Source organism: Lathyrus oleraceus, chromosome 5, assembly GCF_024323335.1.
Source record: "Lathyrus oleraceus cultivar Zhongwan6 chromosome 5, CAAS_Psat_ZW6_1.0, whole genome shotgun sequence".
Classification (NCBI taxonomy): Eukaryota; Viridiplantae; Streptophyta; class Magnoliopsida; order Fabales; family Fabaceae; genus Lathyrus; species Lathyrus oleraceus.
The window spans coordinates 548,986,645-549,011,537 of record NC_066583.1 but is presented as its reverse complement, the minus strand read 5'-3'; the positions used below and the strand labels follow the sequence as shown (position 1 = coordinate 549,011,537).

General features: G+C 35.2%; 1 pseudogene; it reads right to left on the bottom strand.

The window, feature by feature from the left end:
• Nucleotides 1-15,913: 15,913 nt before the first annotated feature.
• Nucleotides 15,914-16,954, bottom strand: LOC127081985 (protein NUCLEOLAR COMPLEX ASSOCIATED 4-like; annotated as a pseudogene).
• Nucleotides 16,955-24,893: the final 7,939 nt, after the last annotated feature.

The following is a 24,893-nucleotide window of genomic DNA, read 5'->3' as shown; positions in this document are numbered from 1 at the left end:
GCTTAATCTAACAAATGTTGAGAAACTCAAAGATGAGAATGCAGTGGAATCCAAAGGTTAATTAGGTATGCTTCAATCTTCTTTTTTCAGTTTTGTGATTTCTTCTTATTCTTCTACAAGCTCTTAGTTTGTAGGTTGATTTCTTGCAGTGTGTGTTGTTGTTGCTATATGGTATGAGTTGTATGAGAGCGTGTGGAGTGTGCTTGAGAGTTACAGAGATAGATAGATAGATAGATAGATAGATAGGTAGATAGATAGATAGATAGATAGATAGATAGATAGATAGGTAGATAGATAGATAGATAGATAGATAGATAGATAGACAGATAGATAGATAGATAGATAGATAGATAGATAGATAGACAGATAGATAGATAGATAGACAGATAGATAGATAGATAGACAGATAGATAGATAGATAGATAGATAGATAGATAGACAGATAGATAGATATATAGATAGATAGATAGATAGATAGATAGATAGATGATAGATAGATAGATAGATAGATAGATAGATAGATAGATAGATAGATAGATAGATAGATAGATAGATAGATAGATAGATAGATATTAGATAGATAGATAGATAGATAATAGATAGATAGATAGATAGATAGATAGATAGATAGATAGATAGAGAATAGATAGATAGATAGATAGATAGATAGATAGATAGATAGATAGATAGATAGATAGATGATAGATAGATAGATAGATAGATAGCTAGATAGATAGATAGATAGATAGATAGATAGATAGATAGATAGATAGATAAGATAGATAGATAGATAGATAGATAGATAGATAGATAGATAAAGATAGATAGATAGATAGATAGAGAGTAGATAGATGATAGATAGATAGTAGATATAGATAGATAGATAGATAGATAGATAGATAGATAGATAGATAGATAGATAGATAGATAGATAGATAGAGATAGATATAGATAGATAGATAGAGAGAGAGAGAGAAGAGAGAGAGAGAGAGAGAGAGAGAGAGAGAGAGAGAGAGAGAGAGAGAGAGAGAGAGGAGAGATAGATAGATAGATAGATAGATAGATAGATAGAGAGAGAGATAGATAGAAGAGGAGAGATAGATAGATAGATAGATAGAAGATAGATAATAGATAGATAGATAGATAGATAGATAGAAATAGAGAGGAGAGGAGAGAGAGAGAGAGAGAGAGAAGGAGAGAGAGAGAGAGAGAAGAGAGAGAGAGAGAGAGAGAGAGAGAGGAGAGAAGAGATAGAGAGAGAGAGAGAGAGAGAGAGAGAGAGAGAGAGAGGGAGAGGAGAGAAGAGAAGATAGATAGATAGATAGATAGATAGATAGATAGATAGATAGATAGAGAGAGAGAGAGAGAGAGAGAGAGAGAGAGAGGAGAGAGAAAGAGAATTCGAGAGTGTTTAAAAAGTGATGAAGTGTGATTAATGATTTATGATTGAGGGGTTTTTGAGCTAATGATCGTGTGTTCAGTGATTGAATGATGATGAATTTATAGAGATGGAGTTGTTAACTGAATTGGGCAGGTAGTTAACTCTGCTAGGGTAGTTAGGGCACTGTGAAATCCAAGTGTAATTGAGATGACATTTTTTTAGAAGTTATCACACTATTAAGTTCTGTTAATTAGGGGCTTTGAGGTTATTTAGTAAAAACTAATGGAATGTTAATTAGTTGTTAAATCAGGTAGTAATCTTGAGTTAATGTAGAAACGTTAGTATTGAACTTTGTTATGCTTGAGTTAAATTGAATTATGATGTAGTTAATTCTTGGCTAAACTATTAATGTTGAATTATGTTAAAATCAAAATTGGATGTTAGAGTTAGAAACTAATTGGATGAAATTAGAGATGTTAGTATGAATTTGTATTGTTGATTTTAATTTAAACTTGAAGTTAGTAGGTTGGTTAGTAGATTAGTTGATGTGAAAAACAATTGAGAGTTTTAGAGTTAGTTAAATTGGTTAGAAGGTTTAGTTAGCAAAAATATGGATTATAGTTACTTTTGAAATACTGTTAGAACTCTGTTGGAATGTTAAATGCAGTTAATGAATTCGGTTAGTGTGGTATTGAAGTTAGTGTTTGTTGAATTTTTAATTACATTGATATATGAATTTTGTGAATTTAGTTGGCATTGGATATCGCTACTGTTTGTATTGATTTAGTTGTTGGTGAAACTGACATTTCAATGATTTGGTACTATTATAAAACTTGGCTGGTATGGAAGTTTTAAACGGCATGTATGCGTGATTAGGCAACTGTAATGCATGTATGGCTTGTGTGTTGAAGAATGTGAAGTTAAGATAGTTATCATGTGCAAAATAGATGCTTGTTAAATTCAACAAAAGAAACCAGGGTTGTTATGAGATAATTGATATTATGCATGTAGGTTATGGGTTGCTATGTTATAATATGAGTTAACTAGTCATTTTGGATTTCATGATTTTCTTTAGGTGGTCGTGCATATTGGATTGTGTATGTGTTTGATTGAATGTTGTTTGGCCGGAAATGTTAATGTTTATAGGTTTCAGGGATGGTATGGTTTGTATGTTTGGCATGACTTCATGATGCATTGCATTGTAATTGTGGATGTATGTGATGGTAATATATATGCATGTGGATCATGGTTTGAACTATTTATGTATTCATTCGGCAGGTTTTATCATAGAAAGGCCTGGAGGGTCAAGGCATGATGCGTAGAACAATGGCCAAAGTTGGCATAAGACAAGGAGGTTTTTGGACTAAACATCAAAAATCATGATGCCTTGAAGGTTTCTGGGACTCAAGAAATGGGATGGCTTGTGGAAGAAGTGGGATATGAATTAGGGTTAGGATTTAGTTAGTTGACTTTGGTCAACTGTTTGATCAAAAATTTATCAGTTGACCAAAAGAAAACCTAGGTCAAAATTATGGTTTTTTGTATAGAATTGGATTTTGAACTTGTTGTAATGACTTTGAAATTTTTTGGTAATGAAAATTGATCTTGAATGATGTGTATATTGTTTGATTTTGTGAAAAATGATTCCCTCTAAAATTGAATTTGAAAAAAATATGATGAAATTGCATTTGATTGCTTGAATGAATCTTTAGAAATCTAAATAAAACTTGATCTTGAATTTGAAAATGGAATTTGAATCTTGAAATTTGGACCATGGATATTAATGCATTGTCTTGAATCCATACCATATATAATGAATAAATGTAATGACCAATCCCTATAGAAACTTAATCAATCAAATGAAACTCCCATGGTTAACCAATTTGATATTTGTAAGCCCTGATTAAATCCAAAACCAAGATGTCACCCATATGACCCTGGAATCCAAAGATAAATTATTAGGGTCTCATGGCCTTCAATTCAAGAGAAATATCACCATTAATCAATGTATCATGGTATGCCCTGGATTTGGATTTTAAGGAAACCCTAACTCATTGTTGATCATAAACACCAAAAGCCTTTGAATACACGATGTTTAATGTAAATAAAATGAATGTGTTATGATGCTAATGCATATGCAGATGAATCACAACCCAAAATTCAAATGAAAATGAAAAGGGGAGGGGAAATTTTGAGGTATGACAAATAGGAAAACACTGGGGCGAGGTGATACCCTCCCTTGGGTGACACGTTGTCATCATCTTTCCTTGGGAGGATTACAATCCTCGTTAATTCATTGTTGCACATGGATCAAAAAGTGAGTAAATAAAGTGAAGTATAAGAAAGTAACACTCAAGTCATATCGTAAGGACTTTAACTTTATATTAAACAAAATAAAGAATACAATTGGGGGGGGGGGGGGGGGGGGGGGGGGGGGGAGGGGTAGGTTTCCAAACAATCAAAAGTAAAATAATTGAGATGTGATTATGAACAATGAATCAATTTATTGATTCAGTATTTTCAGAGTTATCATCAGTTATTATGTTGCCAAATTCCTAAGTAGGTTTAATTCCTATTTATTCATAATGTAGATTAGACAAGCACAATCAACACCATGTGAATTATATTCCTATTTACCGCATTAAGCATGACGATTAAAGATGAGGCAAAGTTAACGAATAAGTTAAGTTAACACGCGATTATATTAAGGAACATGCATAGATCAAATTTAATCAATCATATTTTATGAAACTAGAATTATGCAAACAAGGCACGTAAACATAATTGAAAAGAAAGTGAATAAAAATTAGGCAAACAATAACCTCGAAGTCTTGATAAAATCCCGAAATAGTAGATAAATCTTAGGGTTTAACCGACCATGAAATCCTAATGCTCTCTATTCTAATACGTAAAAGTTGTGTAATTTCTCCCTAATATTGTGAACTCACTTAAGTAATAACGAGAATTGGACTTTTACAAGTGGCCCACAAATTATAAGTTTGGCCTAAAGACTAACTAATATATTTTTTTAGTTTGAAACAAAAACTGATAATTTTACTCCTCTGCACTTTAAATTGGCTTATGACAGCAACATGTAACTTGTATCTCTTTCTCTTATATTTCCAACACATATTAGAACGCGTCAAATGGCTTCTCATAGCTCATGTTATTACCTACACAGTGCAAAGGTATCAAAATACAACTTATTTCAAAAATAAACGATAAAAATAAAATAAAAGCAAATTTAAACTTAACTTCAAAAACATATTAAATGCAATAAAAATAATGCGAGAAGTCATAGAGTTGTCTTAGCACAAAGTAAAATAGGATGTATTAAAATACATTGATCACTCATCCTAAGCGGATCCTTTTACAAACATAAAACTACAACAACCATTTCTCGCCCCCATGAATTGGAGGCTTTAAGGCCAACGAATACGCATAACATGTTTAGTATAGTCTATAAGGTTTTCTCTATCATAATCAAAGCTAGAAGGAGGTCGACCAAGACATTGAACAATAACCATTTAAGAAATTCTCCTTACTCATCTTCTAACGGTTTCTAATGGGAAGAATATGCCTCCTTTTAAAACCCCTTTAGGAGAAGAATCAATGAATACCTTATTAGGACTGAACTCCATAAACCATTGGGAATGGGAATATATGATTGAACAAATGATATCAATAAGCATGTGCTACTGGTCGACGTTCTCTTGAATTCAAGGGGAGCACGAGGCCCCAAAAAATGCAATATGTTTTTCATCGCTCTAAAAGCATGGGCCATGGCTTAATTTAGAGGACTAGGAAACAAGTCAATTGATTCTTACGGTGAACACCGCTGATTATTTTTCCGTATACTTCAAAGGATCTTAAAGGCAGCCACAGTATGTGGAAAGGTTGGGATCCATTATATATGGGAAATACAAACCACTTTGATCATACATTAATATGTTTGACGAAGAAGTAGTATTGGTCAAGAAGGTTGACGATGAGATAAAGATTTATCAGCTAAGTCTCAAACTCTAACTGAAGTCCAATTTCACTAAAAATATTGGAAGCATAGCCCTTAAAGCCTCCAACAACCTACTTGAAAGGGTCTATAAGTATGTATAATACGAAAACAAATTGGCCACGTGTAAGGAAAATTATGACACAGGGTTCGAGAAAGTAGAGAAAATCAGAAAGTGAGCTAAAAAGTCCAAACAAGGAAACAAGAGGAAAGAAGAAACTAAGAAATATTACATGCCCAATCAATAGAGTAAGGGGGTGCCTTCGTCTAGATATAACACTTAACAACTCTGAACATATTGAGAGAACATATCTTGCAAGAATGCATCAATCTATAGTTTATAGAATAGTAATTAGAAACACCAAAATCTATCTAAGAATGTATTGGAGTGGATAAATCCTGATATTGTTGTTTCCACATATCTAACGATCATAAATTTAATATGTAAAATTAAATGATGTTATTAAAGACTTAATTATAAATGGAATGTTATCATGATTTTCCCACCAAGACAATATCACATACAAGAAAAAAAGGCTAAAAGAACAAAGCCAATGAAACAACATACTCTTCCAACCCTTTGAACCTATTTTGTCCATAACGCCTATTCGGAATATCATTTTAAAATTGAAGTGAAAAGGCTGACCTTTTTGAGGCCAAGAGTTACTTCAATTATATTTGTCTCTTCAGTGCTTATGGGCATCAAAATCTTAGAATAATTCTTCTATTAGTCAAATAAGTAAGTTTAATCTCGTAGATAGCTTTTGATTGATTGATGTTTCTCAACAACCTTTTTGAAATCTTAGCAAGAATGGTGGAGAACCTCCTCACATTATTTATTTTCTTCATCAAACATATAGTGGATTCAGAGGAGTGTATCAATATCATTTTGAGATTTATATATCGCTTAGTGATGAGTTTTTCCTCCATCAATTTTTAGGTACCATCAAGAGAAATGGAATGGAAAGTCAAGGCCCATAATTTGTCCATGTGAGAAATACACTTTGCTAGCGCATATCAACGACCAAGAGGCAAAAGTCTTGCCTTATGCTTGAAAATTTCGCCGCTTGGCCTTCATTTTAACTTGTAAACCAACTTCGCATCAATTGGCTTCTTAATTAACTCTTTGACAAGCTCCAGAGTCTTGTTCTTCTCAATGCGCCGAGTTCTTCTTTCATAGATGCTAACCAATTCAAATCATTCATGCCTTGATCTAAATTGATTGGTTCTACTTCATACATCATCATTGCTTTTTCTATTAAGTCGCCATCTGCATCGAATGATTTGTCTAGAAATCTATCATATCCAACTAGCCTTGTCGAATCAGTTCTCGCTCTAGTCGATCTCCTGACATTTTGCTCAGGTGGTTCTTCATTTAGGTTGGTTGTGACCTCAATCTGTTGATCTTCATCAAACATAATTGTAACTGTTATGTGCTCTCATCAAAATGACCCTTGACTCTAATCCCACCATTTGATTTCATCCACTAGAACATATCGAATGATCAGAAGTTTAGCATCATTTGGTGAATACAAATTGTATGCACCAATCGAATGATAACCTATGAGCACCATGATCTGACTTCGATCATCTAGCTTTTTCATCACTTGTTCAGGTACATGCCTAAAACACATTTATCCAAATACTCTAAGATGAATAACATTCAACTTCACACCTGTCAATTCCTCATAAGGATTCCTATCAACTATCTTCTTGGCTGGACATTTGTTTAGAATGTCTATTGTTGTTGAAGCTGTTTCACCCCTAAAATCTCTTTGGCATATCTTTAGCTTTCAACATGCTCCTAGTCATGTTCAGTATACTTTTATTCTTCATGTTAGCTATGCCATTATGTTGGGGTGTATAGGGTGCAATGACCTCATGCTCTATACCTTCCTCGTTGAAAAAACTAACAAATTCTCAGGAAATGTATTCACCACCACCATAAGTTCTCAGTTTCTTCAACTTGCATCCATTTTGTTTCCCGACATGCAATTTTAACTTCTTGAACTATGTGAATACCACACTATTCCTTTCAATAAGGTAAGTCCATATATATCTGGTGAATTTATTTATGGAAGTTCTGAAATAATAGTTACCTTCGTTCGACCTTACTTCAAATGGTTCACACATATCAGAGTGAACGAGCTCAAGCTTTTCTTACAACCACATAGGCAAGTCATGTTTGGATGATTTCCTAGCCTGTTTTTCTTTGCAACATTCCTCACATACCTGACTTATCTCCTTCATCTGAGGTAATACATACACCATCTTCCTCTAGTTGAACATACCTAAACTTCTGAAGTTTAGATGTTCATACATGTGATGCGACAATTATTATCTTCTTCTAGAGTTGAAGCAAAACATTTGTGATCAACCGTGTTAATCTCTACTTCGAAGGTCTTGTTATTTCCCAATGGTGCCTTCTGAATCTATCTTGGTGAAACAGTTTTTATTACCAATAGGGTGGCTACTGCATCCTGAATTCTGGTACCACACGTTGGTTTGCTCAATGTTCGACTGAGTGTTGTCCATGAGTAACACACCATCAGAATCATTATCTTCAGCATGTTCATATTGCACTTTATCGCTATCTTTCGCTCGTGCTTCCTTCTTTCTTCGACTGTCTCGAGCATAGTGGCCAAATCCTTGACAGTTGTAACACTGCACCTCCTTCATGCCAACTTTCTTCCCATAATACTTGTTGCTCATGTCTTTATTGCTCTAATCATAATGATTATTTTAATTCTTAATTAACTTCTCATCATTATCAATATTCTTTCCTTACTTCTCATTCTCTTTCCCAAGTTTCTTGATGAATCTTGCTTGTAGCGCTTGTTCCTCAACCTTTTCCCTTTCTTAGCTTTTATGCTTCAACCTCATCTCATGAGCCTCTAATGAAGCTTGAAGTTATTCTAACTTCACCTCAACTAGGTTCTTAAACTCTTCAGTGGACAAGACTATGTAATCAAAATTCGCAGTTAAAGATCTCAACACTTTCTCAATCTTCTATAACTCATTTATTGATTCATCACACACCTTCATTTGGTTTATCAACAACACCACATATGAAAGGTATTATGAGGCTGATTCATTTGAGTAATCTCGAATTGATTTCTCAATGTCTGCAACTTCACCCTTTTCAATTTTTCATCTCTGTTGTACAAGTTCTTTAACTTGACCCACACTTCTTTTGTTGTTTCTTCTTCAATAATCTTCTCAAACACATTATGATCCACACACTGGTGAATCAAGAACAAAGCTTTTCCATCTTTCTTCCTTTGATCCTTGTGTGTAGCTTTATGAACATCATCTGCATTCGCTTCTAATGCCGGTACTCCATCATTCACGATTTCAGACACAACTTGAAATCTGAAGATGAACTTCACCCGTGTAACCCATCATTTGTAGTTCTCACCTTTGAAAACAAGTAGGTTCTTTGGAAATTATGTCGATGTTATTGTTCTGTTTGACATTACAAATTCTCCCTGAATCGAAACTCGGGCTCCTTGATACCAATTTTTTGGAACAAATAATTTTCAAGAAAGACGAGAGAAGAAGAGGAAGAGAGAAAAGAGTGTAAACCTATAACACTGAATTTGTGAAAAGCGAAATCCTTTATTGAATTAATTTGTTATCTTATTTACACCATACCATGCCCTTTATATAGGCAACAAGAGCCCATACCAAAAACTTACAAAGTACAAAATATAAAATTATAAGTTACAATTCGACATAACAACTATATGTTGTATTCGACTATACCGAATACAATTGAATCCTACTACTTCGACTAGCTACTTCGACACAGTCGAATGCTATATTTTTTACAAAACTATAAATCATAACTAACAACAACTTGTTAGTAAACGGGACGAACTTTATTTTTGAACTTAGACGTTTAAGTTGATTCATCCTATTTTTAGACGTGCTTAAATGAGGTGGATCTAAAGAGGTGGACCATCCACTTTTCCATCCCTACTTGTAGCTCGTTAAAATATCTACTCACTTTCTTTCTACTCATTGAATTTTCCGAGTATTTTCTTGAATTCTCTTTATAGAATTATTTTAATTTCTCCTTGTTTGAGTTCAGAAAGAAATTATGAGTTTTAATTTTTGGATTATCTTTGGATAATTATTTTAATTTCTCTTTGTTTGATCAATTATTTTGAGTGGTCAAATAATCATTATTGAGTTCTCTTTGGAGAATTATTTGAATTTCTCCTTGTTTGAGAAATCATTACGACTGGTTTTTATACCAGATACTACGAGTGATATTTATACTATATTCAAATATTCTTTGTACCATTAGAGGGTGAATTTCTATATTGATTATCCATTGTGCAAGTAGCAATCTTACAATACATAATTGAGTTGTTTTATCTTTGAGGCGTTGTGGTTGAGTGACTGCTTTGCACAAATTTGAACAGTGTTACAAAACTTCTTAAAGAGAGCGACCTAATCCGCGACTCGACCCGATAATTTCTTCGGTAGAAAATTTTCAAATTGTAAAACAACAATTTTAAGACGTTTCGAACTACCATGGCTACCGAAAAAATTATTGGTACTTATGCGACTGTTGTCTCTGACAAACCGTTCGAGTTTGAGGGAAGTCACTTCAAGCGTTGACAACAAAAGATACAGTTTTTATTAACCCAAAAAAAGATTATCAACATTCTCACCAAGGACATCCGTGTTGCTTATTATGGAACAACATAACAAACTAATAGTAAGAAATATGTGGATTCAGATGGAACACTTAATAATGTTAAAATTGAATATGATGTACAAATTAAAATGAATGATTTACAACTCAATAAATATATCACCTTATGGAAAGAAAATAACTATCTCTATAAAAATCATATTATGAATGGACTCGTAAATCATCTGTTTGATTATTACAATGGTTGTGGTACTGCAAAACATGTTTGAAAGGCTCTAAACAAAAAGTATGAAACCAAAGAAGTCAAAGTAAATAAGTATGTCGTTAGCCGCTACCTAAAGTATTAGATGGTATAGATAAAAGGTATGCGAAGGCTTAATTTTACTAACTTCTAAAGATTGCTTATGAGATCATCATCGACGATATGTGTTTAGATGAACAATTTCAAATTTCTTTTGTTGTTGATAATCTACCCCTAGTTTGAAAGTTTTTTAAAAAATTTGCTTTGCCACAAAACAAAATAGTTTTTAATATAAAGTATGGTTATCCACCTTCTAATCGAAGAAGAAACTCAAGGACAAGAAAAAAGAAAAGAAAAAGTATTGGTTGTTTCAAACAAAAAAGATTTTTGGTGTATATTTGAAGCCATTTGGCAAGTGATTAAAGAATCAAAATTGTAATGTTATAAACCAAATTAATAATGAGAATCCTTCAAAGCCCCAATTACTCCAATTTATAGGAAACAAACACCACCATAAATAAATGTCACATGTGTTTTCTCTTGCTCCAATTATGGAAAACTATGTCATATGATTAAGAAATGTACTATCAAGCATAAACCTCGTGATGTCCCTAATGTATGGGTTAACCTGACCGATGAGTAGTTTATTGCTATGATCACTTAAATCAACATGAGTGGTGGATAGACATTAGCTCCTCTTGTCATGTCTGTTATGATCGTGAAATTTTCAAAACATACATGAATAATAAAGTGTTGTTGGATGTTGTCCCCACCACTAATGTTATCCGTATTATAGAAGTGAAGCTGAAGTCCACCTCTGAAAAGACTTTAATCTTGAAGGATATCATGCATACTCTTGAGATTATAAATAATATTGTTTGTGGTTTTCTTATGAGTAATGCAAGGTTTAGTCAGTCTATAAAAGGCAAATTTGTACACCATCATTAAGAATGAAACTTAAAGTTAATTCACCAAGAAAATTAAAAAGGTTTCATAGTGATAGGAGGACTGAGTATGATTCTAGTTTATTTAATAAATTTTATAAACAACATAGAATTGTACATGAAACGACTTCACCATATTCTCCTTAAATGAATGGTAAAACATAAAGAAAGAATATAACTCTTATTTAATTAGTCCTTGCTATTGTCGCAACCCGAAAAATACGGTGGTGCGAAAAAACAACCGGCGAGAAAGAAAATGACAGAAGAGTCGCCACCGTGCGTTATTTATCCCAAAGGAGGGAAAGGAAACGCTCGAAGTAAACCTGGAGAAAAGGAAAGGAAAAGACAAGGTCTCGCAACCAAATCTTGGGTTCGGGAGTCGATTATGCGAAGGGAAGGTATTAGCACCCCTACGCATCCGTAGTACTCTACGGGATCCACTCTTGTTGGTTCTTGTCTAAAGGGTGTATGTTTATCTAATGTACTATTTACTAAAAGAAAGGGTCAAAGAAAATGACTCGCACGGATGTCGCATCCACTGCATACGTATCTCATCTGAATATGAGAATCAGAGTCTTCGTAGCTCGGGTACCTATGGGTTAAGGATAAGTGTACTCGCTAAGACATCGCGTCTTATGCCTACGTATCTCATCGGGAATGAGAATCAGAGTAAAACGTAGTTCAAACTAACTACGGGAACAAGGGTCTCGATTGCAACTAGGGCAAGAGAAAGGGAATGTCTCGATCGCAACGAGGGCGAGAGAAAGGATCGCAACGAGGGCGAAAGAAAACAAGGATTAGTTGTTAGTCGTTAGTCAAACTCGGCAAGACATCGCATCTTGTGCCTACGTATCTCATCTGAACATGAGAATCAGAGTTGCCGTAGTTCGGCCACATAGGGATTGCCATCTGAACACGGCACCTACACACAAAAAGGTGGCAAACATGGAGCCCGACTGCCAATCACTGGACTTACATCAGCATCCGAACCAAAACACACACAAAAGGGCAAACGTGGAGCCCGACTGCCAATCACTGGACTTACATCAGCATCCGAACCCAACAAACCCACACTGGAACCCGAATGCCACTTGATGGACTTACATCAGCTTCCAAGCACACAACAAGAACAACAAACAACAGATTGCCAAGGAGTCGGGAACTCGAGCCTAGCAATTGTCAAACAAACACACACAAAAAAGGAAAAAAGGTGCCCGGAGTGGTCTCGCACGACCACCTGCCTACATACCTCGTCTGGAACAAGGATCAGGGCTATGTAGTTCCCCTACATAGGGGTTGCCATCTGAACATGGACTTACAAAGGAGGACACCAGTTGTGTCAAAGGAGAGTGGGCAATGTATTCACGTCCTAGCAGTAGGTGTCGCAGCTCGCTGAATCAAGTCTTAGGCAGTTACCTCTTTGCAATAGAATGGACTACATGCCACAATATCGGAGACGCTCGGAAAGGTCTAGAAGTGGGGGAGCTCTGCCCTAGAGTTGTCATGCAATATGTACTTAAGTGTTAGGATTTACAAATGGGAATATCTACCTAATGTTAGCATGCAAAGGATATGGGAATCCTACCTATGTTATCATACAAAGGGTTCTATCTAATGGGTGCTACCTAATCGGAACAAGAATCGACGAATGGAGCAAGGAGAAGTGTTAGGGATAAGGGTAGATGGCGATGCATGAAGCAATCGACTTACAAGGTTGATGGCGATGCATAAAGCAATCGACTTACAAAAGGGTGGATGAATACGTGCTGGTTCTGTTAGGTTTTGAAAAATGATTACTCGACGTTGGATCGAGGTTTTGGTCTTGTTTTGAAATGGTTATCGAATGTTCATTTTAATTCTTGTATTAACAGATGAATAAAGAATGAAAGAATAAATATTATACATTTCATGGGAGAGGGATACATTTTTTATGAATGGGGGTTGACATGGCAATCAAACAACATAAATATATGCCTCATACATCATACAAGTAGGCAACAGTCAATCAGACAATAAGATATTTAAACAAGTATGTGATCAAATCAAATAATCAAAGAAATGAAATGAATGAGCATTAAACAACATATGAGTGTAGGTGCGAAGGAACCGGCTCATTGTAAGAAAGCCCAAGAGTAAGCTATGTGAGGTCGATGGCGATGCTTAAAAAGCAATCGACTTACAAGGGTGTAAAAAATGGGCTCGATATTAAATCGAGGGAAATATGATTTTTATAAGTTTAAAAAATGGTTTTGCATGCATGATGAACTTAAAAGAAAACAAATTTGTTATTAAATGATGAAGCTATGAGTACGGGATGAATTTCACTAAAACATAAGCATGAGAAAAATGAATGATAAAAGAAAAGAAATGCCCTACGTGGGTATCGAACCCAATACCATGGGGAAGATGAAATCACTTTCCCTCCACTGGACCGCAAGCTGTCAACTGTTGAGTCAACAGAGATCCAAACCTATAAACAAAAACTAAAAAAAAAACAGAAAAAACAAAATAAACCAAACTAAAAAAAAAGAATGGACTTGGGGTGAAAGAAAGGCCCAACGGTCATTTGGACCGGGGCGGTTCATTGACCCAAGAGACCCCAAATGGGTCGGATTCTGCAACCTTTCCTCTTTCCATGGGGAGACGCGTTAGCAGGAAAAATCCTTCCATTCTAACGGTCACATGTGGGGAACCAAGTAAAGCCTTTGGGAAAACGAAGCAGCAGATCATTGGGCAGTGGCATACATTTATTACTTTTGGCCTTTAAAGATTTGTTTTGGAAACAAACACAAGGCTGAATACGAAGCAACTTGCTTCGCCTCATCTTCTCCCATCTCAACTCACAACCATCCCCAACACAGAACAAAATCAAACTCTAACAGTATACAAAAATTAAACTCTAACAGTATCCAACCCTAGGTACTGAGACGGAACCAAAATGCAGATGACAAAACAAATCCAAAAACCTAATCCACAAAATCAAAGCCTCGAATCATCGATACGAAAGAGAAATACGCATTTGAACATGGAACGACGAAAAGGAGAGAAATGTACCGGATCGAAATGTCTCAGAGATGAACGAGTAGGTACGCGCCCCCCTCTCTGCTTTCTCCTTCGAAATCAACACTTTTTACAACTTCCGTTTCTGCTTTCTTGTTGTCGAAAGAAGAACTTTAGGTTTTTTTCTTTCTGAGTTGTAGCCACCGATTTTTTTCCTTACTGATTTCTTCTGTATTTTTAGATTAGGGTTTATAGCCTCTATTTTTCCGCCTCCAGGGTTTTTGTTGTGCTCCCCCACTGATTCTCCTTTTCTCTATTTATGTTCTGCAGTTAGGGTTTGGGATTTGCTTCTGCATCAAAACAGGTGTATCTTCAAACTCCTTTTCATGTACTCAGTTGGGATTGGCCTTTTTGATGCTAAATTCAAAAATGGCATTCTGAATTCGTACTTTCTTCTTCGTTTTGACTTCAGGCCAAATTGGGATATTCTGGATTTTTAACGCTTTGGTAATTTTCTCTACTTTTTTACTGTAGTGAAAAAAATGAACTGTTGATGTTGGGCGTTGTTTCAATCCACTTACAATCCCATCACTCTTCTGTGCAGTTTTCTTGCTTGGCCCTTGAGGAATTGGAGTTTTTTTTTTGTTGATCCTATTGAAATCCACGCACTGGAGACTTGCACAACATGGTATTATTCTGGTATGCATCTTGTGATTCAGTTCATGCATTAGATTTGCATTGTATTTCTGACTTGTGTTCAACATCATGTGTGCAGTATGGCTCAGGGTCCATTGGCTCGGGTACGAGTGGGAACCAGACCTTAACTTGGTTGCGGTATGATCATGATTCATACCTGGTTTAAGCCATGTGCCTTGTTTCATGTCGGCATAAGTTCATCATTGTTTTGGCTTGTCATGGCTCATTAACCCCTTGCTGTAGAAGAATTCTTGGTGACCTTGACCTTGGGTTTGTTGCTTTTTCAGATCAAAGTCTTACTTGCTTCAACAGTTGACTAGCTTTGGTCGTGGGCTGGCTTTTCTACAGGATTTACACAAGTTGGACTCAGTTGTGCATGCTAATTCAGTTGATGGACTGCTGCAAGCAAGTTTCCTCCTGGCTTGGATAAGTACCAACTATGCTGCCAACTGGTTTTGCAGGCTTGGTTGTAGTTGTCGCAGATGGTATGCTCGATTTTGCATAGTTGGATCATGGTTCTGATGAAGTAGGTTAGTATACCTTGCACCTTATGTTGTTCTGAATCATGCTAGCATGTGTTTCTTGATCAATGTTTGGATGGTTGTGCAGACTGGTGGTTTTGAAGCATGTTGCTATTCCTGTTTTATGGTTCAATTTATGTTTGATTTTGCTTTGGGCCAATGTCTATTCCAGGGCCATCTGCAAGTTCATCCTGGCCCTAGGTCACAAAGGGATGGTTATGCCACATGATTGATTGGACCATAAATGTTAGGGACCTGATGCTGTTATTTGGATGTGATGCCAATACCCCTGCACCCTTGCCACTACTGACTGGTGTGTGGATGAATGAAAGTGCAGGATAGTTTGCTGCAGAATGGGTACTATTAACAACAGGTATGTTAGTAGCTATGATGATGCATTGGTTTAGATGCCACGACCTGCCGTTGATTTTTGCTTCTGTTCATGGTTTGGATTTTCACAGGGAAACAGGACCAGGAGGACAGTAGTGGTGACGAACAGTGTCAATTTCCCAAAGAGAGCTTCTCATAGCGCCTGACTTCATAGGATCAGTTTCCTCAATGTTCAAATAGTCAATGCCTGATTTCTGGAAGGGCTTTGAACCAGTCTCGGCATTATCCAAGTTAGAAGCAGCCGCTTCATCTGTTCTTTGATTACTGTCTTCATCATCATCTTCCCGGTGCACCAAACAGTTGGTCGAAGGATGTCTACGCAAAATATTGTGAACCAGAGCTGTAATAACCAATGCACCAGAAGGTGGAACTGAAAGCAACAACCTACCCAATTTCTTCGCAAAGGAAGCAGCCAAGTAAGCTGGAAGAAGTGGTGACTTTAAGCAAGAATCAAGAAGCTGGAAAAAACCTTGCACGATGTTTTGCCATGAAGATAGATGGAACTAATAGTGCATATAGTTTTACATAAAAATTTGGATATTCCAATCCATACTGAGTCATTAGTACGTAAAGGCTATTAAGAGCCATCACACTGATTACACCACCAACATCATAGGACTTTGTCAAAAAATCACATAACATGATGGGATTAGACAGATGAGGAAGCACTGCTTGGTGAGGATTAATAAGAACCTCTTTGTACACGTCAAGTGGAAGTGGCAATCTAAGATACGCAATCCAAGCTTTAGTAAATTTTAACTTCATCTTCTTGGCAATTCTGTCAGCAGACAGTACATTATTTTTATGATTCTTGGACTTAAGCTGCTTGTCATCCAGATCTCCAGAAGGCACTTTATGATCACTTTCTGATACACTCCACATTTCAAAAACAAATGTATCATTGGACTTTCCAAGAAAGGGGACATGTGAAATAGTGTAGTACATATTGTGGATGACACCCTCGATATTTGAGCTCAATACACTTGCAGTTTTATCATCAGTAACATATTTCCCTTCCAATCCCTATACTGTTAGGATACAACAGAAGCAATTAATCCCTGTTATGAATATTGGTTGACCTGCATTTGGCACATCAAAATGGCCATGGGCTGAACGTATGATTGCATGGTTGTAATGGCTTTATGTATGTTTTATGGTTTGAATGTGTAATTTGACTTGGTTTAATGGTTGAATTAGAATGGAATAGGTAAATGAACAAGTTAAAATTGAATTGATTCTTTTTTGGTATTTTGTCTTGTAAATGGATATTCAATGGAAAATTATGGGTGAATTTTTGGGTTTAATGAATTTGGGTTGACTTTGGTCAAAGTTGACCAAAAAGTCAACTGTTGACCAAAGTCAACAATTGGTCAAAGTGTCAATTTTTGTGTATTTTTGTATGGAATCAAATGTAATGAAATAAAATTGAAATGGATTAACAAAATGGTTTGAAGTTGGTTTCACAATTGGTTTAATCATAACTTGAATGTTTGACTCTTGAAAAGAAAATAACTTGACTGATAATGGGTATGAACAAAAACCATGAAATAAGACCATAAGGTTAGGGTTTTGACATAGTATCCATGAACCAATAACATGACCGGCAAGTGGTTAGAAACACAAGAAACTTGGTTGTTCAGATGACCCAGACCATAGATGTATCCACAATCACAACACCATGACTTTGAATCAAAACCAATCCTCATATGAAACGAAAGCAAAACTAGGCCAAGCGTGTCAATCAAACATCAAAAATTCAGGACCAAAATCGGGGTATGACAGCTATTATGATGAATTTGCTATTGTATCTCACTGGTGAGGGGGAATTTTGTTGATTATTTGCTATGTCGTGAATAAAGTTCCCAAGTATAAAAATAATATATCTTCTCATGATGTGTTGAACAAAAGACAACCAAACTTGTCTTACTTTAGAACTTAGAGTTGTCTGGCTTATGTTAGAATTTCAGATCTGAAGCGAGTTAAAATCGCTATTAGAGAATATAAATGTGTATTCATTGGGTATGCAACAAACAATGATGCATATAAGTGTTATGACCTAAATGACAAAGTGATCATATAATCAAATGATGTTGAATTAAATGAAGACAAATTTCCTTTCAAATTAAGAAATAGTGGGGGCACTGAATCGAATCACATTCTTGTGATACGAAGCACTGAAAGCAATATCGAAGTAGAAACACAACTTCGACAAAGTAAAAGAGTAAGAGTTGCTAAATACTATGGGCCCGATTATCCGACCTATACAGTAGAAGAAAATGCAATAAATATTGAATAAGCCTTGTCATGTATGGATGTAAATTTGTGGCAATAAGCTATTAACAATGAGATAGATTCTCTGTAATCTAACAGGACCTGACACTTAGTACACTTGCCTCCTGGTTGTAAACCAATAAGTTGTAAATGAGTTTTGGAAAAGAAACTAAAACTTGGTGAAACTATTGATAAGCACAAGGCTTTCCTTGTAGCCAAAGGTTTTAGGCAAAGAGAAAATATATATTTCTTCGATACTTTTTCTATAGTCGCTAGAATTACATCCATGAGGATACTGATTTAAATTGTTGCTATTTATAACTTAATAGTACACCAAATAGATGTTTAAACAACTTTTTTTAAATAGTGACTTAGAAGAAGAAATCTATATGGGTCAACTGAAAGAGTTTGTGATTCATGGGCAAGAAACAAGGTTTGCAAGTTAGATAGGTATGTATGGTCTAAAACAAGATCCAAAGTAAGGGCATATAAATTTTGATAACTTAATGATGTCAAATGAGTAAAAAGTGAATGAAAGTGACAAACTGGGTTATTCAAAATTTGAAAATGGCATTTGTAATATCATACTTGCTATGTAGACGACTTACTCATATTTGGATAAAAACTTTCATGTCGTTAATGATTTGAAACCATTATTGTGTAACAACTTTGATATGAAAGACTTCTAAGTAGCCATAGTGATTCTTGTAACCAATATCACTAGATCTTAAAAGAGAATATCTTTGGATCATCTCACTATATGGAGAAGATCTTAACAAAATATATTCATTTTGATTATAAACCTGCTTGCACGTGATCCTAGTGTTTAAATATTTAAGAACACTGTTAATAATGTTAGACAAATTTATTATGAGAGCATCGTTGGAAGTTATAGAGAAGCCATTAATTATATTAGACCCGACATTGCATATGTCGTATGATTGTTATACATGTTTACAAGTAGACCGAGCAATGAGCATTGGAAAGCCATCGAGAGAGTCATGTGATACCTTAAAAGGACCATGAATCTGGGTCTATATTATTAGATATTTTATGATGTACTTAAAGGATACAATGATGTAAATTGGAACACTATATCAGATGATTCCAAAATAACTAGTGGCTAATATCCAATATAGTTAGAGGAGTTGTTTCTTGGAAATCAAAGAAATAGACTATCTAAGCTCATACCATGATGGATTCTGAAATGATAGCATTAGAAAATTCTAATGAAGAATCAAGGTTATTAAGATGCTTGCTAGTTAATATTCCTTTGTGGAAAAACCATATGCCAATTGTGTTGATCCACTGCAATAGTACTGTGACTTTTGTAAAAATCAAGAATCGTTAGTATAATGGTAAGTGACGTCAAATAAGGAGGAAACATAACATTGTTAGAGACTGTATATCTAAAGGAGTTGTAAAAGTGGGGCATGTACACACTGATGAAAATTTAGCATATCATTTAACAAAATGATTAACTAGATATAAAGTGCACAATTCATCCAATAAGATAGACTAATGCCTAAAATGATTCACTCATGATGGTAACCCAACCTAATATAATGTAGATCCCAAAAAATAGGTTCAATAAAATTATGAGGGATATGAGGTGATCATGCTAGTATAAATAAAAGAATCATAAATCTTGAATAAAAATTAGGGTGAGATGATAGAAACTCTTAATGAGATTTATACTTTGTATGAGGGAGTAACTAGCTACAAGAGTACTCTTGATAAACTAACTTATGTGATTTTGGAACTTAGGCAAGTTTTTATGGAGTTTCGAGGCAAAATTACCAAAGTCTTCACTAAACCGGGATACACGTGTAGGGCCATTAAAGCATAAGCTTTTAAAATATACCTTAAGAAAAGGTTGTGTGTTGGCTTTACATATGAGACAGAGTTCAAGACAAACATGTCACTCTTGTTGAATCATAATACTACTTACTATGCAAAGATCCAAATCATAAACACCTTTATTTATGCACAATCTTAGAAACGTTCGACATTGCTTCTAAAAAATTATTTTAAATTCAAGTGGAGGATTGTTAGAACATGTTAATGTTCTAATGGGGATATGGATTTGAAAACATTTCTTAAGTCCCACATTGTTAGAAAGTATAAGTGTGTTTATGTGTTAGTTGAATCAATTTCTTAGTACCACATTACTTAGATCAGATACATTGACTAAATTACTTCGCTATATAATAAATTCACATGTTTTATTCTAAAATACACCAAAAACTTCTATCAAGTTTTTCCTTTCTCACTCTCATAACTTTGTATCTTTGGAATTCTCGAAGCGCCAACTTCTCCCATTTCTTTCTACTCATTGAATTTTTCGAGCATTTTCTTGAATTATCTTTAGAGAATTACTTTAATTTCTCCTCATTGAGAAATTATAAGTTTTAACTCTGGAATTCTCTTTGCAAAACTATTTGAATTTCTCTTTGTTTGATAAATTACTTGAGTTGTCAAATGACCATTATTGAATTCTCTTTGGATAATTGTTTTAATTTCTCCTCACTTGAGAAATTATTATGATTGGTTTTTATATCAGGTACTGTTAATTATGTAATTCTTTGTGTTAAGTAAGATTGTATTCGACAATGTTAAAGTCTATATGAAGTTGGCAAACAAGTATACTTCAACATAGTCTAAGAATGCATATATTCAACATAGTCGAATTAGCTAGAATTCGACGGAGTTTAACTTAATTTTTGTGTGTGTAATAGTTAAGTTGGTCATTTTGAGATTACTTAAGTGCAAGTAATATCATTATAAATAGAATGAAACTCTATGTAGGTAAAACTAATTCATCATTTTTCTTTATCCAAAATTTTGTATTATCTAAAACCTGAATTTATCTTTTCTTTTCATATCTAAGTGCAAAATAGAATCATCTTGCAATCAAGGTGTGATTGTTTCACTCAAGAAAATGGTGAAGAACAAGAAGGGTGATCAATAAAAAAGATTGATTCTTGTTCCTCAAGATTGATTCGGATAGTCTCTAAGATTGAGGTTTAATTCTAATATTTGGTATCTAGAACACTTACTATGATTCTCGAGACACATTGAATCAAGATGAATCATCCAAATGTGAATTTCCAGTAAAGATTTCTATGTTGAATGGTAAGAATTATGAAAATTGGTGCAAGCATATGAAGGTCATTTTCTATTATCAAGACATTTGGGATCTTGTGAAGAATGTCGTAATACCAATTAGGGACAATGCCACCGATGAGCAAAGAGTTGCACATAAAGGTTTGAAGAAGAAATAATATAAAGCCCTCATTATAGTCCATCAATGTGTTAATCCATACATTTTTAGAAGGTAGGGGATGTAGACTCATCAAAGGAAGCATGGGACATTCTGGAAAAGTCTCTTGGAGGTGTTCAGAAGGTGAAAAAAGTGACGTTACAAACTCATAAAAGAATGTATAAATTGCTTGAGATGGAAGAAAACAAAAGCATTACTGATTCCCTCATCGGATTAACAAGACCGATGAATCAAATCAAGATGTATGGAGAAGTGTTGACACCAAGGTCAACAATTGTAATGATATTGAGGTAATTACTTTCAAAGTTTGATCACGTGATAGTATCCATAAAAGAATTGAAGGATTTGTCAAGCATGACAAAAGAAGATCTTTAAGGAATGCTTGAATCTCATGAACAAAGAACGAGTGAAAGATCTTCAAGCAAGACAAAGAGTGACGTGGCTATGTGTTTACTGTCGAAATTGGTAAACAAGCACCAGTCTTCCAAATTCTATATTTTTTGGTTACTCGCATGATCGACTAGATTGATCCTAGGGCATGTGCTTTAATTCTCTTCAAGTTTTATCACTTATGAATATTTTGACAATGCTCTTTTCATTAAAAAGAATGTTGACGTTTGTAAATAAACGTATAAATGTAAATGATAATGTAAGTAACTTCAAAGTAAATTTACAAAGAAAGTAAATAACAAAATTATAAATGATTTGATACAAAAGTATAAAAATGGTGATCACACGTACATTGCACTCAAGAACTCGTTTCTCAATAACACAAACACTTTGAGTAACATGGGAGTTTTTGTATAAAATGGAACAACCCAATCCTAATCATTAAGATCCCTATTTATAATGAATCGAAAATAACGGTAACGAACGGTCTTTTCTCCAAAAGATGACACGTTATCGCTTTCATGGACTTTGATACTTACTACTTTCGACGTATCTTCTCAAGAAACGGATAAGGCCAAAAATGGTTATGAGCCTTAATTTGAATCACGCTCGTCGAACGTAACTCCAAACAAACACCTTTCATCGAAAAGTGAATCTGAATCCAAGAATATTTCTAAGTCCCAAACCAAACTTTCTTTAACAAAAGTCTTCTTCGACTATTCCTTATTAACTCTTCATCAAAAACAATATATTCTTTTCCAACGTCGAAATTTCAGCTAACAAATTGCCCCCCCAAAATGTCATTTTCAACTATATGGAGAAAAAGGCATTTTTTGAAATGTTCTGACACAACAATGTCTTTACTACTATGACGTCACAGTCATCATGACCATCTTTCTTCAAATGTCTCATCGAGACGTGTGAAAATCTTAATTAATCATCACACTCCTATTTCCTAGGAGATCGTGGGCCATGCCAACTGCTACCGCCCAATCATTCTTTCTCCGATCAACACACGTCACACGAACTTCAACAATTGTCAATGTTTTGAAATGAAACTTTTTTTTATCCCACTATAAGTACCTCACTTCACCTTCTTTCTTTCATTCTTTTGAACTTTTCTCCATTATCACAAGAAAAACTCTTCCCTTTCTCTCAACAAAACTCCAAACAAAACAGTTTTCCTCCATATTTTCTATCATCAATGGCGTCAAAAACCAAGAACTCCAAAGATTCCAAGAAACAAACATTCATTCCTCATGTTAACAAGATCCTAGGTCCCGAAGTTGTGGGAAACCAACAATAAATTCTAGAGCCCCCTCTCGAGGAAGAGAAACGACACATTTATCAGTCACAGGTATTAATTCCTATCTCAATCTCTGGTAAAACTCATGCAATCTCATGCCCTTTACCAAATATTAATGCTGACCCTAAAAGACTCAAAGAGTACTTTCCAACTTATCGCCGAACTAAACCAATAGCTAGTAGGAAGAAATCGAAAACTAGTGATGAGACTGTGAACGCTGAACCAAATGCTGTAGTCGATACCCAAGCAAAGTCCTCGACTGAGCCCATAGAAAAACCTATCAACCTAGATTACATGAGCAATGCTCTTAGAGTGTTTCGTTCTTGACCCTTGTCGAAAGATCCTGAAAATTACTTGTCTTGGATTATAAAAATAGAAAGCCAGAAAGCTCAAACTTGGAAGGAAATGGAAATCTTCGACATGATCCAATTGTCGAAGGCTGGCCCTGGCTATTGCCAAACCATGTTGATAACTTCCCTATACTTATAGGATAATACTCATAACAACTTTCATTTCCCTTGTGGAATGTTGACTCCAACCCTTTTTTAATTGCTGCTATCATTGGTTTTTGACCAACTAGAGACACTTTTGATCCCAACTACATGACTGAGAACATCATTGGATTTGATGGTAATCGAGCTACCTTTACCTACTATATCTCAGATCACCACAACAAGGATACTAAAGAGGTCTCTGACAAAGACCATATTGCCTTCCTTGCACTCTGGCTATCTCAATGCATATTCTGCTCAAAATCTCTGCAAGTGGCAAATAAATTCTTAACCATGGCGAACCAATTACACGCTGGACACAAACTTTGTATCATCCATATGGTTCTAGGTTATCTCTACAAGTCTTTAGGAGAAGGCGTCGAAATTCTCAAGAAGATTTGATTAGGATCAAATCTACTACTTGCTGGTCCATATTGGTTGCTTCAAATATGGCATAATGCTACCTTCGAAACATCATTTCCAACCTATAACATAATCAATGAAGAGGTTGACGACATCAAAAATAGAAGATTCAAAGGAATACGCCCACAAACAACCAAACCCTCAGGAAGAAGATGAAGATGATGATGCGAACCTAGGTGACACGCCCACAAACAACCAAACCCTTGGCACTGCCAAAGATTTCAAAGTCCCTTCAACTGGTACAACTAATGCTTTCTCCCTGGAAGAATTGGAGGTCTTAAAAAAGAATAAGCCAACAGAATACCTGAAGGCGACCAGGAGCATACGAGGTAGCTCAACTGACAAATGCTCAAGTTCCTCGACCATTTCTGGTGGTCAGACTACAAATAAGCCTGCCGACAAATTGCTCAAAAAGATCAAAGAGAAAGCATTTGATATTAACTTGCTCTAAGTCCTAGAAGATAATCCCTCTGTCTGCTTTAAGGATCAAGGATCTCTTTAAACTAGTTGACATCCTAACCACTCCTCTAAAATTGCATATATCGTTATGGAGCTTGGGCTACTCATTGATCAAGTCACCGCAGACTTCAACTGCAAAAGGGAAGTTTTGAACAAGATTCAGGATTAAACGGATACCCAAACGGTTGAATGGGATGCTGTAACCAAGTCCACCAACAAAGTTTCAGAATTGGAAAAAAGACTTTGAACAAAGCCAAGAAGAATTTGAGACCTGTGCTAGCAATATTAATGTCTAGGAACTGCAAATCGAAGAGTTGCACACTAAAATTAGGAAGGCTAAAGAGCGTCAATAGGAGATTCAAAAGCTTGACCGCGAAGAATTTGACAACGAAATCCAGGTAGGGGTGGATCATGTCGAACGA